Source organism: Motacilla alba, chromosome 5 (genome assembly GCF_015832195.1).
Source record: "Motacilla alba alba isolate MOTALB_02 chromosome 5, Motacilla_alba_V1.0_pri, whole genome shotgun sequence".
NCBI lineage: Eukaryota > Metazoa > Chordata > Aves > Passeriformes > Motacillidae > Motacilla > Motacilla alba.
The window spans coordinates 56,105,492-56,120,178 of record NC_052020.1 but is presented as its reverse complement, the minus strand read 5'-3'; the positions used below and the strand labels follow the sequence as shown (position 1 = coordinate 56,120,178).

Below are 14,687 nucleotides of genomic sequence, written 5' to 3'. Positions count from 1 at the left end.
CAAAGGATATCTAAAAGGGGCAAGTTGAGACCTCTGTCCTGTTTGATTTATTTGCATTTGAGTACAGCTCTCATGTCTAACATGAGAGCCCTAAGCAGCAGGAGATTGGCTTTTAGGGACTAGATTCTTTCATTTGCTCTAATTCAAGTTGTATTTATCATTATCATTATCAATACAGCCTTCTTCTTGCTTTTCTATGCCTTAAGTGAAAGCTTTGACCTCCAAGGCAGCTCACTGCTTTGTGTGATAGCTGGTTTTACAATGGAAAATAGCTCCAGAGTGCAAAGCTGAGAATTTTGGCACAGCTCAGAGAGTAGAGTGAATGTTGAGATGGAGAAGAAATGGTAGAGCAAACTTTTGAGTGTGAGGCCATAGATTGTGGGCCGGGAAAGTAATTTTCTACCTGGTTCTAATTTTTCTTCCCTGTTCTGGAGAAGAACCGAGATGAACAGTTGTGAGGCTGCAGGTTTAGCTTTGATCACCTCAGCTGTGGGCCCAGCCCTGGGAACAATCCTGGCAGGGACCTTGGGCCAGGAGGACCAAGGTTTGGATGGTTGTAAGGTTCCTTGTGGCAGTCATATTTTCTGGAAAAATCCCTTCACCCAGGATTCTTCTGGGAAGCTGAGATGCCTCAGAGAAAAAGGGAAACAATAATTATCTAATCTGCTTCTCCTGTGTTTTGCTGCTTTGGAATGTGTTTGGACATTGTTTCATCGGTTTCATGTGAGTTGTTTTGACTCTTTGGCCAATCAGGGTCAAGCTGTGTCAAGGCTCTGGAGAGAGTCACGAGTTTTCATTATCATCTATTTATCCTTTTGTAAGTATCCTTTCTGTATTCTTTAGTATAGTATAGTGTTCTTTAATATAGTATCATAAAATAATAAATTAGCCTTCTGAGAACATGGGGTCAGATTCATCATTCCTTCCTCCATCTGAGAAACCCCACAAATACAATAGTTCCTCATGCTGTTCCCATTGAATCTGTCCAGCCCTGACATGGAGGGGAACAGCTTTCAGCTCATGAATGAAAATTCATATTCTGTGCTGCTCAAATTCTCAGTCTCCCTGGCCTGGTTAACTTCAAAGAATTTGAATATTGTGCTGAACTGGAGCCATTTTTATGGCTATTACTAAAACTGTGGGTGAACCTCTGGATCACCCTTGTGAGTGACCTCCACAGACAGTATGAATTGGCCCTGTCCATCAGGATACATTTCTGTTCCCTTCTTCCATCTGTGTTTGTGGTGTGTTTGCTTACAGGTGGAGGAATGAGGAGAGAGGCAGGACTCTTCTGGATGCAGAATTTCAGGTGTCATTGTTTGCAGAGGCTGTGGACTTGAACCAGTGCTCCACACTCATTTGAAACACATCCAGCAAAACAAATACTTTATCTTTTCTAGTTGAAAAGTGCCTTTTGTTGAAGGCAGAATATTTCACAGAACCCTGTGTGCTCAGCTACAAATGTCATCAAGAGCACTGCTCGAGGCCAGGATGGGTTTTTTGCTGCTGGGAAAAGAGTGCTGCCACAGGGTCATACATAGCAAAACGCAGAGCAGCCTTTGTAAGGTGGAAAATCTGGCCTCAGGGAAAGCCTTTTTGAAACTGGGCCTGTGGCTCTCACAGTGTCTGTTTTGGTAATTTATCCATAGCAGGTTCTAAGTGAAATCCAGACTGCATCCTGAGGATTCAAGTCCGAGTCTGGCTTTTATGAGTAGGCTGAGAAAAATCAAATCTGCCGCTACTTCTGGCCCAATACAGGCTGCACAGCGAGCCAAGCTGAGCCTGAAGGGTAGAGGCTGCCCTCCTCTAGTCCTGCACCTTAGACATGGTGGTGGGAAAAGGAAAATGTGGGTTTAAGGCAGAATTCATCTCAGGCCTTCCATTTCTAACGGGAGAGCACTTGCTAAATAGCACTGCCTCTGTGTCTCCTGTTGTGCCTGATGTGCCTTCAATTCAGTGTGCCCTGAAGGTTTTGAGCACCTCTACTGGATTGCATCCCTTAGAGAATCAGAGGCTGCAGCTCCCAAATTTTGGGGGAAAAAAATGCCAATTCTGTGGCTTTTGTGTGAGCCAGTGTGACTGAGGAGAGATGCCTGGAGTCCTGTGACATGGTGACTGTCACCATGATGTCGTCTCTAGATGAAGCCTCAGCTTTGGGATGAAACATGAAGTAATTCTAAGCACTGAAATGCCTGTATAGAATAGATGTAACTTTTCTTGATTGTTCTTTTGGGTCTGACTTCCACCCTTTGGGGTTGTGTGTGTGCCATGGCTCCTGTTCTGTGGGGCAGTTGTGTTAGTGTTTCCCTGCTTCACAGACCTGCTGGGGGTAAAGGCATTGAAGCCTGCAAGGTGTTTGGGTGGCTCTGGGGGTGATAGAAGAGAGGGAAATGAAGTTGATTTACTGTCTTTGAGACCTCTGAAATTGCATGCCTACGTCAGAGGCCGTAAGGGCAGCTTAAATCTTTGAAGATGACCTGCAAATACATCAGCAGCAGCTATAAGTGGGCCCATTCCTCCACCCTTTGATCAGACAAAATTGGCAGTCAAAGGAAAGAGGGGTATTGTCAGGTCACAAGTGCCTTTCTGTTCTTCATATTCCTTATATAAAAGGACTGGTGAACCTCCTCATTCTTGCTATCTGTAAATCAGCACATAAAAATAAAGTGTGTGAAACCCAGCCTCTATGCAGGGCAAGTCCTCCTGCCTTGGATGGGAATTTCACTCCTGCTACAGCACCAAATGTGGTCTGATTGCATTTCTGATAATGTATTTGTGGATCACCTTGAGGAGAAGAGGGGGAGTTATACAACTGTTCCCTCACAGTGCTGTTGGAAAGGGTCGGGCTTTGTCTCCTTTGAAACAGATATCAGGGGAGAGCTGCAATCCTGTGAAAGCACACATTTATTTCTGAAGTGTTTGTGTATTGTGTGTGTGATGCACATGAATAGAATTGCCACCTGTCCAAGGCTGATAAGGACAAGCAGTGGTCATGTTCTTGCAGTTTGCTGTGTGAAGAATTGGCACCTACAGCTTCCCTCAGTCTGAGTTTATGAAATGCTGCATGCAAGGAGTTGCTTCACCATTTGTGGCACTCTCTGAGTTTGCATAGATGGGGATTTGTTGGAGGTTTTTCTATAATAGATACAGTGTTAGCCATGGCTTCTGAAAACCCCTTACCTTTTTCTTCTGCCCTGCTGTCTCAGAAAGATCCCATTAGTTACCCTGTTCCTTTAGGAATCCACATATGGCACTGCTTTCCTTGATAACCTTGGCCTCAGCTTGAGGGTGGGCAGAGTGACAAGATTCTGATCCCCACGTGCTTTGGGCACTGAGCAGAGGAAGTGACTGAGAAAGCTGCTGGGTGTTTCCATTGCACCCAGCAGGGAACTCGTCCTTGCAGTGGGGCTGCTGCCATCATTCCATCCCACATAACTTCCCCTCAGTGTTTGCCGAGCCTTGCCAAGCACAAGGATGGACTCCTGGGCTTTGCTGTGACACTGCTGATAGGGATGAGGATATGTAGATGTGCAAGTAGGTGGAAACTCTCTAATACATCATAATAGTAATAATAATAATGTACACTTGTACTGCCTTGCAGCTTTCGCTGGAACTTCTGCCCACGCACCAGCCTACTTGGTTCACAATGCAGTGTGCATGCTAGACAATTAGTGGCTGATAATGAAAAATGTCATGGGAACCAGCAGGAAAATCATAGCTTACTCCAAATATATAATGAAATGCAATTAGCACAGACAGCAAAACAGACAATTTATAGTTTTTTTTTTTATTTTTCGTAATTAAAAAGTACCAGTAAACATTCCTTTTTCAGGAAGTTTGGTATCAAATGAAATTAAAGAACTATTGTCTGGAATAGTATTTTATGCAGAATTTAACCCTTGCATAGCAGAATGGATTAAGATCTTGCTACTTGTGGGTTCTCCAAGTGAATTTACTGTGGAGCTTCTTGTGTTCATTCCCCTGGCCCTGGTCCTTGAGGAGAGGCCAGCTCTGGTAGCAGGATTGCTGTGAAACCAGATACAAGCCCAAAAGCCAGCTGGATTCAATGCATCTAACCCGGTGGCCAGTACTTCTCTCATGTTCTTCTGGACAGACTCTCCCTGAAGTTATCTTGTAGTATGGATGTGGCTTTGAGGAGAGGCTGGAGCAGGAATAGCATTATAATGCCTTGTGCTCCCTGTGTCCTCTCTCAGATTTCTTCTGTTCACTTCACCTCCATTTCTGATCTCTTTTCTACCTCGGAGCCCTTCACACTGCACCTCTGGTTTGCTCTTGAGCAGTGGGCAAGGAGTGTGTGACCTCAACCTGCCAGGAGCACAAACACCATTTCTTGCCCTGTGCTCTCAAGCAGAGCAGCAGAATGACTGGACCCACTGTGATGCTGCACAAAGGTGTCCATGGCACTAATTTCTTGGTTTAAAAATGGGTAAATTGTGGAGGATCCTGACTGAATATTCATGTCCCAAAACATGTGGTGGTCAGCACCTCCCAGGGTTTGGACCAAGAGTTGAATGCCTTACTGTGTCACATTTTCTCACTCCAGGCACAGTCTGTCATGCACTGGTGTGAGGATGGACATTTTACCTGGGAAAATTCCAGCAATGAGACACATTCCAGCAAGGCTGCAGCACAAGGGATGTGTGTGCATTTCTGCTGCCTTTCCTCCTCAGCACCACTCAGGCCCAGACATCCACCACAAGCCAGAGCAGAGCTCTGCTCCAAATCAGTTTTACAGCCATTTCCCAGGCACAGCCTTAGTTGGGAGTTTCAAATCTGCTGAACAAGTCCCTCAGTGGAGAGCTGGGAGGAGAGCTGGGAGGTATCATCAGGACTGTAGGCAGGTGCAGGATGTTTTGATCTTGATGATGGAGAAGCAACTGCCAGCATGCCACCCCTCCAGAGGGATTTGAGCTTCCAGCTGGAGCAGCTGCAGTGTGTGAGGCAGTGCTCAGGTGCAAACTCAGCATTGTGGCGTAAACTTCTGGTATCTGGCATGAATATTGTGGCTAAGAAAAGAGGAAATCTGTGCATAAAGCCATGGGACAGGATACATGAGCTGTGGTGCCTTTTGCTGTAGAAGTCCCAGCCCTGCATGTGGACTGGCTGTCTTTAGGAGGGATAGGAGAGCTGCCTGATGCCCCTATTGAAGGGAGGTGAGAGACCTGAGGCCTTGCTGGTCTTTTTCATGCAGGAAGAGTCCGTGCAGTCCCTTCATGCCTGTGCTCCCAAAAACTCTGCCTCTGTGTGGACAGTTTTCGGTACTTGGCTTTGAAAACTTCCTCCTGGAAGTTGATGCTGGACCTTTGGTGAGCTCTGATAGATGGTGCCTTTTATACTTTTGCCCCAAGCAGTAGGGGAAGCCAGAAGAGTTGTCCCAAGTCCTATGTCACTGACCTACTACTTTCTTGTTCCTCTGCATCTGACCAGGAAACAAGAATTAGAAGGGCAATAACACTGTTGTGCCAGTCTGAGTTACTTTAGAGGAAATAAATAGCTGGTGATCATTTGTCTCCAAGCTTTCCTTCAGGATGCTTGTCTAGTCAAAGATCTGCTTTTTCTTCTGTGCTTTTGCAAGGTACTTGAAGGTCTGTTGGGGTAAAGGGGCACTTTGAGGATTTTCTCTAGCTAGGGGTTGTGTAGCATTTTAGAGCATGTGTTGAATAATTTATATTTTAAAATACTGGTGGCTTGTTTGTGCCCTGTCTGAGAAGGGGAAACTCTGGTGTCTCCTTGGTCTCACTGAGATTTTTATGAAATAAAATAAATGGTAACAGTGGTGTCCTCGCTGCATGTGTCCTGCTGTGCACTGAGATGTGAGGATCCCATGTTTTATACATCAAGTAGAGCATTATCCTTATTTCCTGCTTATTCTATGCTCAAGAACAGGACAAGTCCATGATGGGACGCAGCCAGGCTTTCATGTATATTCTGGGGTTATGGCTACCTTGATTTATACTCATCACCTTTGATTTATCCTTGGCTCCAGCAGCCATTTAATGGTGACTTCAGCAGCTGAAAATAGCCAGAGTCAATGTCTCACTCAGCCACTCTCACCTCCCCAGCCCTGCTCCCTGGGTTGAGGTGTGAGGGGAAAATGGGTCTGAGATGTGCTGGCCAAATTATCTAGGGAAATCGTGGCACCAGATGCAGTGCTGGCAGGCTCAAGGACAGGTTGGATGGGGCTCTGAGCATCTCAGGGAAGGTGTCCCTGTCCATAGCAGGAGGATTGGAACTAGATGGTCTTTAAAGTGCCTTCCAACCCAAACCATTCTGTGGTTCTGTGAATTGTCTGTGCCCATGCAGAACAGAGCAAGGGAAGTGTAGACTTCACCTTGTTGTCACTTCAGCTGCTGTGATTCAGTGCATATTTCTGCTCCTTTCTCAGGCTGGGATGAAGAAGGTCAGAGCCACCTCCAGAGTCTGTGTAACACAGGTTCCTCTGGGTTCACTCCCAACCACTCATTTGTTTTGCATGTGCTGCTGTGCATTGCTGATTTTTGCTTCCAGTTGAGACATGCTGGCTTGTATTAATTTAAGGTTTTTTAATCTCCTTGGTAGCACTCATACAGTGCACTATCAAGGCTGTAACTGGGGTCAGTGTAGGTCTTCTAGCCTGTCTTTTGCTGAGTCAAGTCTTATAAATTCCCTGCTGGATGTTCCACAGGCAGGGCTCTGTTTACATCCTTTCATCCTGCGCATCTGTGAGCTGCAGCTTTGTAATCACAGGCATCCCTGGTGTGCCGCTGATGCTGCTGATGTTTCATTTTTATGGGGTCTTTGACTTGAATTGAGCAGCTGAACTTCACCCCTTCTTGGTGAAGTAATTACTAGAATAACAAACCAATTTTTTTTGCAGATGACACTGGAAGTTTTTTGACATGTGCGCCCTTGCCATCCACATCAAGTGATGTATGTAGTGTTTGTCCTTTGTTTTTGGCATTTTGATGTGTGTGAGAGAGGTGAAATGGCTTTAAAAGCTTCTTGCTGGCGCCTGTGGTTTGTTGCAGACCCAGCGGTACAGGCAGAACATGATAAATTGAAACCAGACTGTTTCTTTACAGTTTGACATAGGGATGGTGATGTACGGGGCTGGGACATCTGCTAGTGCAAAACCACTGAGCTCATCACCTGTGGCCAAACCTGACACCCAAGGAGCTAAACTGAATTACCTGAGCTGGAGGCTGATGATTTTTTTTCCCCCAGAAAATAATGGTAATTATGTGGTACAGTAATGTACTTCTTACTTAAGGGTAAAGAAGCTGTTGAATGAGGATCATAGGCTGGTTCTTAGTAAATGTAATGAAGTTAGTGAGTACCATTATGTGTAATCTGATTGTTTTAAAGAAAATACATAAATTGCAAAGGAGGTGTTGGGGCCTTAATGGCCAACTACCTTTTCTTGGCTGGATCCCTCTTGTAGTATAGATGGAGAGCGCCTCTCTGGGAGCTGGTGGAACTCTGAATTTCTAAAAAAAGTTAATTAAAATCAGTCGGTGTCTTTCCTGTGTTGGAATTCATCCTGTGATAGAAACGAAGACCTTAATTGGAACCAAATCTGTGTGACGTACATCAGCAGCAGACCAGATCAATGTGTTAAATGGATGTTACATCCAAGCCCAAGTTCTGCTGGATTTCAGTTCCATTTCTTCTGTGAGAGGATGGGGAAGAAGAACCATGAATACAGCTGTGCTTAAACCACATTTTCCCTAGGCAGTTTTTCCTGGTTGTGCCAATGATTTCTTTTTCGACTTTCTGTCCTTAGTTACTCCCGATGCCACTGGTTTTTGTCTGCAGTGGGAGCCTTCATTATCCTCCCTGCTGTTCTCTTTCACTTCATCAACAAGAAGCTCTGCTGTGAGCTCCCATGCCTGGAACAGCGAGGGCAAAGAAAACACTGAAAAGTGCAGAGCTCATGAAGGCCTTGGTGAGTGTCACAGTATTTATTACACTGCCTTTAATGTACAGAGTCTTCTGGAGGCTTTGACTGCTGGGAGGACAGACACAGGCCCATTTGCTGTTTCTTAGGTTGTTTGTGTGGAAAACAGTAGGGTTTTGGGTAATAACCTCCCAAATTTGGTCATAAGGATATGCAATTACTGCCGTATTCCCATTATCCCTGTTGTCTGGAGTAATGTCTTGAAAAAGGAAAGTCAACCCTGGAGAAAGAAGCCCACTCCCTGCTCTGTCTGTGGTGGGAGTGTTTTGTTTATCCAGTGAGGAGCAAAATGTGAGTGTTTCTGAGTAACAACTGTGCCTCTCTGCTCACAAAGGACATGTCTGTCCTGGTTTCCTTGTAGTAGCTATTACATCCTGCTTCACGTGTTTGTGGTGTTCTGGAAATGTTATGTCTTGGGTAAACCCATAAGTCCTGGATTCAGAACAGCTGTGAATTTTACTGTGTTAGAAAAAGAACATTTTAATTTTTCTCAGCAATCAAAAATGCATCTGCTCTGGTAATGGTGGTCGCTGTGAATTTCTTCACAGTAATTTCTCCCTGTATTTGTAAATTTGCATGTCAGAAGGGTATAATCCCTGAGACAGTCAGCCAAGAAGAGGCCTCAGAAGTCTCCCAACTGAAAGATCTGCTTCTCAATGATTCAGTCTTAAATATAATGGCAGAAGAACACAATCCCAAAACACAGAACTCATACAGGGTTGCTTTGTTGGGTATTTTGCCTTGTGCCTCAGCATGGCTGAGGACATGATCTGGCTGTACTTGGAGACTCCAGGGCTCATGGACAGTTGAAGGCTTGGATGCCATCTGTGGTAGGAACTCAGTGGGACTAATTCTTGCTAAATTCCTTAGTGAGCCAGGGACAGGCACCAAAAAGGTACAAGTACAAATGGTACTTGAAATGATTCCCACCCACACCCCTCTCGACTGAAAGTCCTAACTTCAGTGTTTCTAAACAAAGACTATGGGGTTTTTTTTAATAAGTTTCCTTCATCGATATTACTTTAAAGTCTTTTTCCCCTTCTCTTCGCCTCCCATCAAGTGGTGTAAAAATGTGGCTTTTATTTCGGTTTTTAAGATGACACATCTCCCAGGAGCGTGTGGGTGTTGACATTCTATGGAGCTGTCACAGGCTATCATGTAAACATGTATTTGCAATGCTTTTTAAAATGTGAATTATTAATAAATAGAGTGGCTTGCTGGTTTTTTTTGGTGTTTGTGGCTTCCAGGTTTTGAAGGACAAGAAATTGCTTCCCAGCTGACACTCTCAATGGCAATTTTCATTTCAGACTAAATCTCACATGTCTGAGTGATAAACCTTTGAAAACATGGGCTTATAATGGAAACACTAAGTCAACTTTAACTACAGCTGTGCAGTGCAAGAAAAATACCACGTACCTTAATGAGGTGCTAAATCTGATACGGCAGAGGAATGTGTTGTAATCATTAATTACAATGGGAGCTTAAAGCTGGAGTCTGCTTTTCCCGTTCAAATAAAATCGGCTTGGCGAGTTGGTGCTGAGAGTTATTTAAAAATATCACCTCTATATTTAGTTTAAATTTCACCGTGGTGTCTTGGTACTTGTAAAGTCAATATGGAATCTGTGTGTAGGAAATGCCAGTGCTTTTAAAGGACAGCAGCATGAGGGAATATATTAAACCCTGGGCTAACTCGTGTGTCATATGGCAAATGTAGAAACCTGGAGGCTGATCTTGGGCAGGGAAGCCAGGGAAGGCTGTTTCCAGCACCGTGAGGGAGCTCTCCCAAGAGGAGTGTTGACAAGCAAGAGTTTGCTTCAAATTTGGAATGTGGCTTTGGTGGGTAGGAAGGAGCAGGATGGGGGAGCATTTGCAACATGCAGTTCATTGGTTAGCATTCACTCTTCCTCTTTTCAACTCTTTTCTTCTGAGCTGTGTGTGTTGCAAGGGGATCCTGATTCCAAGGACTCTGGTATTCTTTAACATGCAGCCCACTAATGGTTGCTCTTCCCAGTTCTGAGTTCTCAAATTGTGGAAAGTTTTTTGATTCTCCACATCTGGAATCAAGAGTGCTGAGAACATATCTATCTAATTAGGAAAGAAGGCATTTTGCATGACTTTTTATGACATCTGCTGTAAGATGAACTCCCACACGCAACAGCACAGGTGAAAGAAGGCTGTGGCCTGGGAAGGGGTGTATGGGTTCAGTGCATGAGTTGCCCCTCTTGCCCTTGGATCCAGCTGAGTTTTGGGTTGTCTACCAATGAAGAAGAGAGTTGGTAGAGAAACATGAGGAAATCTGTCTACTTTGCAGATGTGCAGGGTGACATTTAGAAAATGTACTGTAAAATGTCATAGCCTCCTTTTTTGTTGTTGTTTTTGCTTTCCTGTATAGAGCCTGACCCCAGAACAAGGCAAGTGACAGAATGAAATAGGTGCTCCCATCAACATGGCTCTAGGATACATCTGGCTCATTTGTTTTAATGATTTAATTTTAATTGCACAGTTTGTGTCTCTATGGAGGAACAAAGATAAGGAAAAGATCATTGTGAAAATGAAGATTTCATTGAAAACCTTTTAGGAGCCTTCAAGACAAAGACTCTTAATTACTGGGACAAAATGAATGGCAGATTTTTGGTACTTTAGACTTCTCTGGATCCTGTTCTTGACTGGTTCATTGATCTCAATGATGAGTCCATCTCTGGAGCAGGGATTTGCTGCCTTGGTTTCTTCTCACTCAGCTGCAGGAGTCCCTTCACTGGGAGGGCTGGAGCTCATCTGGACACAGCCAGCCTGTATTTAGGATGCACTAGGCGCTGCTTAGAGCAGGCTGCAAAGGTAGAGAAGCTGGTAACCACATACCTGGTAGGAAGATAGCACAGGGCATATCAAGCTTGCTTGGCTATGCCCAAGCATGTGCAGAAGGAAGAGGTGGTGGCATGAAGCAGTCCTGGTCTTTCCAGAGTGATGAAGAGCCTTCATAGAGGTCATGTGCAGAACTCCTTAGTGAGGGAATGATTAACTGCCATACCTTTAGAGTCAGATGAAGTGGTTCTTCACAGCACTGGTGGTCTTTCAGGCACTGGGAGAGGGTGTATGGGAAATTGCCCCTTGAATCATCTCTCCGCATAAGGAAGGAGGAGCTTCCCTTGAGCAGAGGCTTGGGAGAAGTCAGTGAGGTCTCATGTGAGACCTTTTGATGCTGTGATGGTTTGGTGTCCCTGTCTGTAGTGTGGATTTTGGGACCAAGAGGAGGTAGAAATGCTTATAGGGCTGGGGAGGCCTTTACTTCAAAGGTTCATGGGTGAAGTGAATTTCACAGGTACCTGTGACAATGCTGGGCAAACCTTTGTGTAAAAAGCTGTAACCAACCATAGGCTTCAGAGCTGTGGCTCAAGAGAGTGAAGGGTCTTCTTCGTCCTACACAGTAATCTTTTCATAACGATGTCACCTGAGACTGGGAAAGAAATTGTAGCTTAGTACACTGTGCTTTATATGAAAATATTCCAGTTGTGCCTTGCCTTGAACACTTGTTAAAGATGTACTCTTGATGTGTGAAAACAGCACAAATATGATGAGGTTTGAAGGGAGATTTTTTTTTTCATTTTCCCTTCTGTTTTATCAGCCTCAAGAGCACTTTCAGTTCATGTTCTCAAGCTGTTCTGCACAGCCACTGTTTCAGCCTCTAGGGCTAGCTGCACACTTAAAATAAATAAATGGAGATGCAGTTCTTATATAAACCACTCATCTCCCTTAGCCAAGGCTTTGAGGAAAGCATCAACACCTCCAACACTCAGCCAGGGCTGGAATGTTAGCAGTGCTGCCTGGGTGCTGCCTTTCATTGTCAGTGCTGCCCAGGGCCCTGGGGACCTGTCACATGCAGTGAGTGGGACTGTCACATGCAGCAGAGGCAGAGATTCATGTTTAGAAATAAGAAACGTGGGTGAGCGTGACAGCACCCGTCTAGCTTCCTCCAAAGTTGTGGAAAACCCAGGGGTGTACTTCTCCAAAGAAACACAGCTGTGGTTGGTCCTTTTCCCTCTGATGCTGAGTACCCAGTAGCTCCACTGTCCTGGCAAGGGCAGATTGAGAGGGAGCCTGAGGCTGTTTCTGTCACCCAGCTGAGGTATGTGGCTCAGATTCCTTGACCAACCTGTGGCAGGAAGGAGAGAACATCGTGAAAGTTTCTCAGTGCCCACATGAAGCTGCTCTTCTAAATTGCTTTTTCTCTCAACTGCTTCGATAGAGGCATGTAGGAAGTGTGAGTGGCCGTGGGACACTGGGATTGCTGCTGCTGATGTTGGATGAGCCTGGTTTGCAACAAGCTGAATTAAGTGGAGGATTAGAGTAGCTGAGGGAGCAGTCCCTAAGTCAGTAGGGACAACTGCCTGCTCAGATCTGTGGCTCCAAATTCCTTTAAATCCTTTGGGTCAAGGTCTGGTTTCCCCAGTGACCCTTCTGCCTCCCAGCATTTCTGGCTGGACTGGTGGTTGACTTACAAGTGAGAGGAGATGGAAACTACAGACTCAGCCATGTGTGCACACAAAGATGGATCACCAGGAATCATCCACCAGGAATCATCCAAACAGCACTGTCTGCACTGCTCTTGGTGGTCCACACACAGCAATTCCCACAGGCTCTGTAAGGATGGAGCGTGTGCGTGGGGGAAGGAGTAACAGGAACTGGGTGACTCCTCTAAATGTTTCTAAAATAACTTCATTTTGTTAAACAGCTAGACATGCTCTCCCACTGCTAATTTCCATGCAAGTAATTGCTCTGATTGACCCTGGTTTGTTCACTTGCTGCAAAGTGGGTAGCACAATTGCAGGCAGGGTGGAGTCTACGGGATCTGCTCTAGGGAGCAGCTTGACAGCACAGGTGGGTGGGTTGGAATGGTGGTATAAATTGGTGTTTCTCCAGCCCTTTGAACTTGTGATTTCCTTTTGGCTATTCTGTCTTCACGCAAGCTGGAGAATGGCAGCAGCTCAATTACAGAACTTGCTGTAATTTCTGACTGCAGGTTTCTTTTTTCATTCCCCTAATCCAGTAATTACAGATGTTTCTCACTCTTTCAGCCTGAAAGAGCACAGTTGCCACTACTAACACCGCTTTCCTAATACTCCAATGATTTGTGAATTTCTTTATGCCCTTTATGTAACCCTCGGCTGGAGAAGTATAAATGAAGTTATTCATTGCTGCTTTTTGTACAACCATTTGGCATGGAACAGTTAGAGGCTTTTTTGTGCTTCTGGTGACAAGTGGCTCTTTAAATGCAGAGGGCTTTATTTTGATTTGAAGGATGTGACTGCCTTCAGTGGAGTGACTCTGGATTTAACGCCATGTCAAGTCAGAATCTGGCTCACCTGAATATCTAAACCAAATATTGTGGCCAGGGTGATGTTGCCACCTTCTCTCTCCTGAAATTCCCCCAGGTTTTGTATTAATATTTTGGTGGCAATAATATCTATCTGTGCATTCACAGATCCTCTGCTTTCTGGATGCCCTGGACTTACATGAGATGAACACCCCTCTGATTTCAGTAGTTCTTACAATCCAGGCAAAGCAGAGTTATGAAGATGTCACCATAGGAAATCACCATCAACTCCTCAGCCCCACTGCTGTTGGAGCTTCTGAGCACAATATTTGAATCCTGGTCTTCCAGAAACATTTTTTTTTTTTTTTTGCTTGAATTTGTCATCACATCCTCTGTATGATGGAGAGACTCGGGTTTTTGAAAAAAGCTCCACAATTTTGAACGATAAATGTCACATTTGCATAATTCCTTTTTTTCTTCTACCTCTTTCCCCATCCCACTGAAGCAGTGAAGATCAGTAAATTTTTGCCATTGTTATTGACAAAAGGAGAGCAGAACAAAGGAATGAAAAGAAAGTAGGAGACAACGTGGGGCTAAATATCCTGATCAAAACCACTTTTGTCATTTGGGCATCAATTTTTACAACTAATTTGGCACAGCATCACTAGCGAGCTGCCTGCAAAGACATGAGATGATTTGGGAGCGAGAAATAAGTCTGCAGGCTTCCTGTGCGTGGGCTGAGCCCCGTGCAGCCGGGTACATTGCTGTCTGAGCCTGAGCTCATCTTTGTTTTCTCTTCACCATTCTGGGGCTTGCAGGACCAGTGCTCTGCAGCAGTGGGTTTATTGCTGCGTTGATTTGTAACCCGTGAATGTTTCCAATGAGATGTGTCTAATTTATTGGCATAAACCATTAGATTTTCCTTCAGTGCCCTGGAGTTTCTGATTCACCAGCTGAAAACTATTATCACAGAGCACATAATCACTTGGAAAGTGCCTCTGTCTTCTCTTTTTTTTGTGTGTTAAATTCAACCACATAAATAGCATTTTTATGGCACAAAATAGGCCAAAAAGGTACCAGATGTTCTGTATTTGTGCTTTATTTTTCCCTTAGGGCAGTTTGGTCAGTAGTGATGCCCACAGCTGATGTGAACCTTGGGCACTGTCTGTAACTTACCTCATAACACTTCTGCAAGAAGCTCCAACCCTCTGAACGGTTTCAAGTGCACAGGCTGGGCTTGGCACTGAGACAATTTCAGCTGGAAATACATTTTCATCATAGTAATGTTTGGTGAGAGTGCAAGGGCTTTGCAAGCATCTTGTTAGATACAATTCTGGCATCAGCAAGAGGAGGAAAAAGTCCAGATTGTTCCCAGAACCAGGATAGAGGATTTCTTGGCCCAGTGTTGCTGCTGCCTGC

The 14,687-nt window shown here is 44.8% G+C and overlaps 1 protein-coding gene across 10 annotated transcripts in view; it reads left to right on the top strand.

Annotated features, from left to right (window-relative positions):
- Positions 1-14,687, top strand: part of SYT16 (synaptotagmin 16) — a 107,157-nt gene that overhangs the window by 44,604 nt on the left and 47,866 nt on the right. For 6 of the 10 annotated variants that reach the window (XM_038139086.1, XM_038139082.1, XM_038139081.1 and 3 more), the window contains one exon: positions 7,784-7,945. The exons of 2 other annotated variants lie outside the window; for them this stretch is intronic. The gene's annotated coding sequence lies outside the window, so the exon portion shown is untranslated. Of the gene's footprint in view, positions 1-6,877; positions 6,931-7,003; positions 7,234-7,783; positions 7,946-14,687 lie in introns of those variants that run through there. 2 more of the 10 variants (XM_038139083.1, XM_038139085.1) reach the window with 2 other exon arrangements.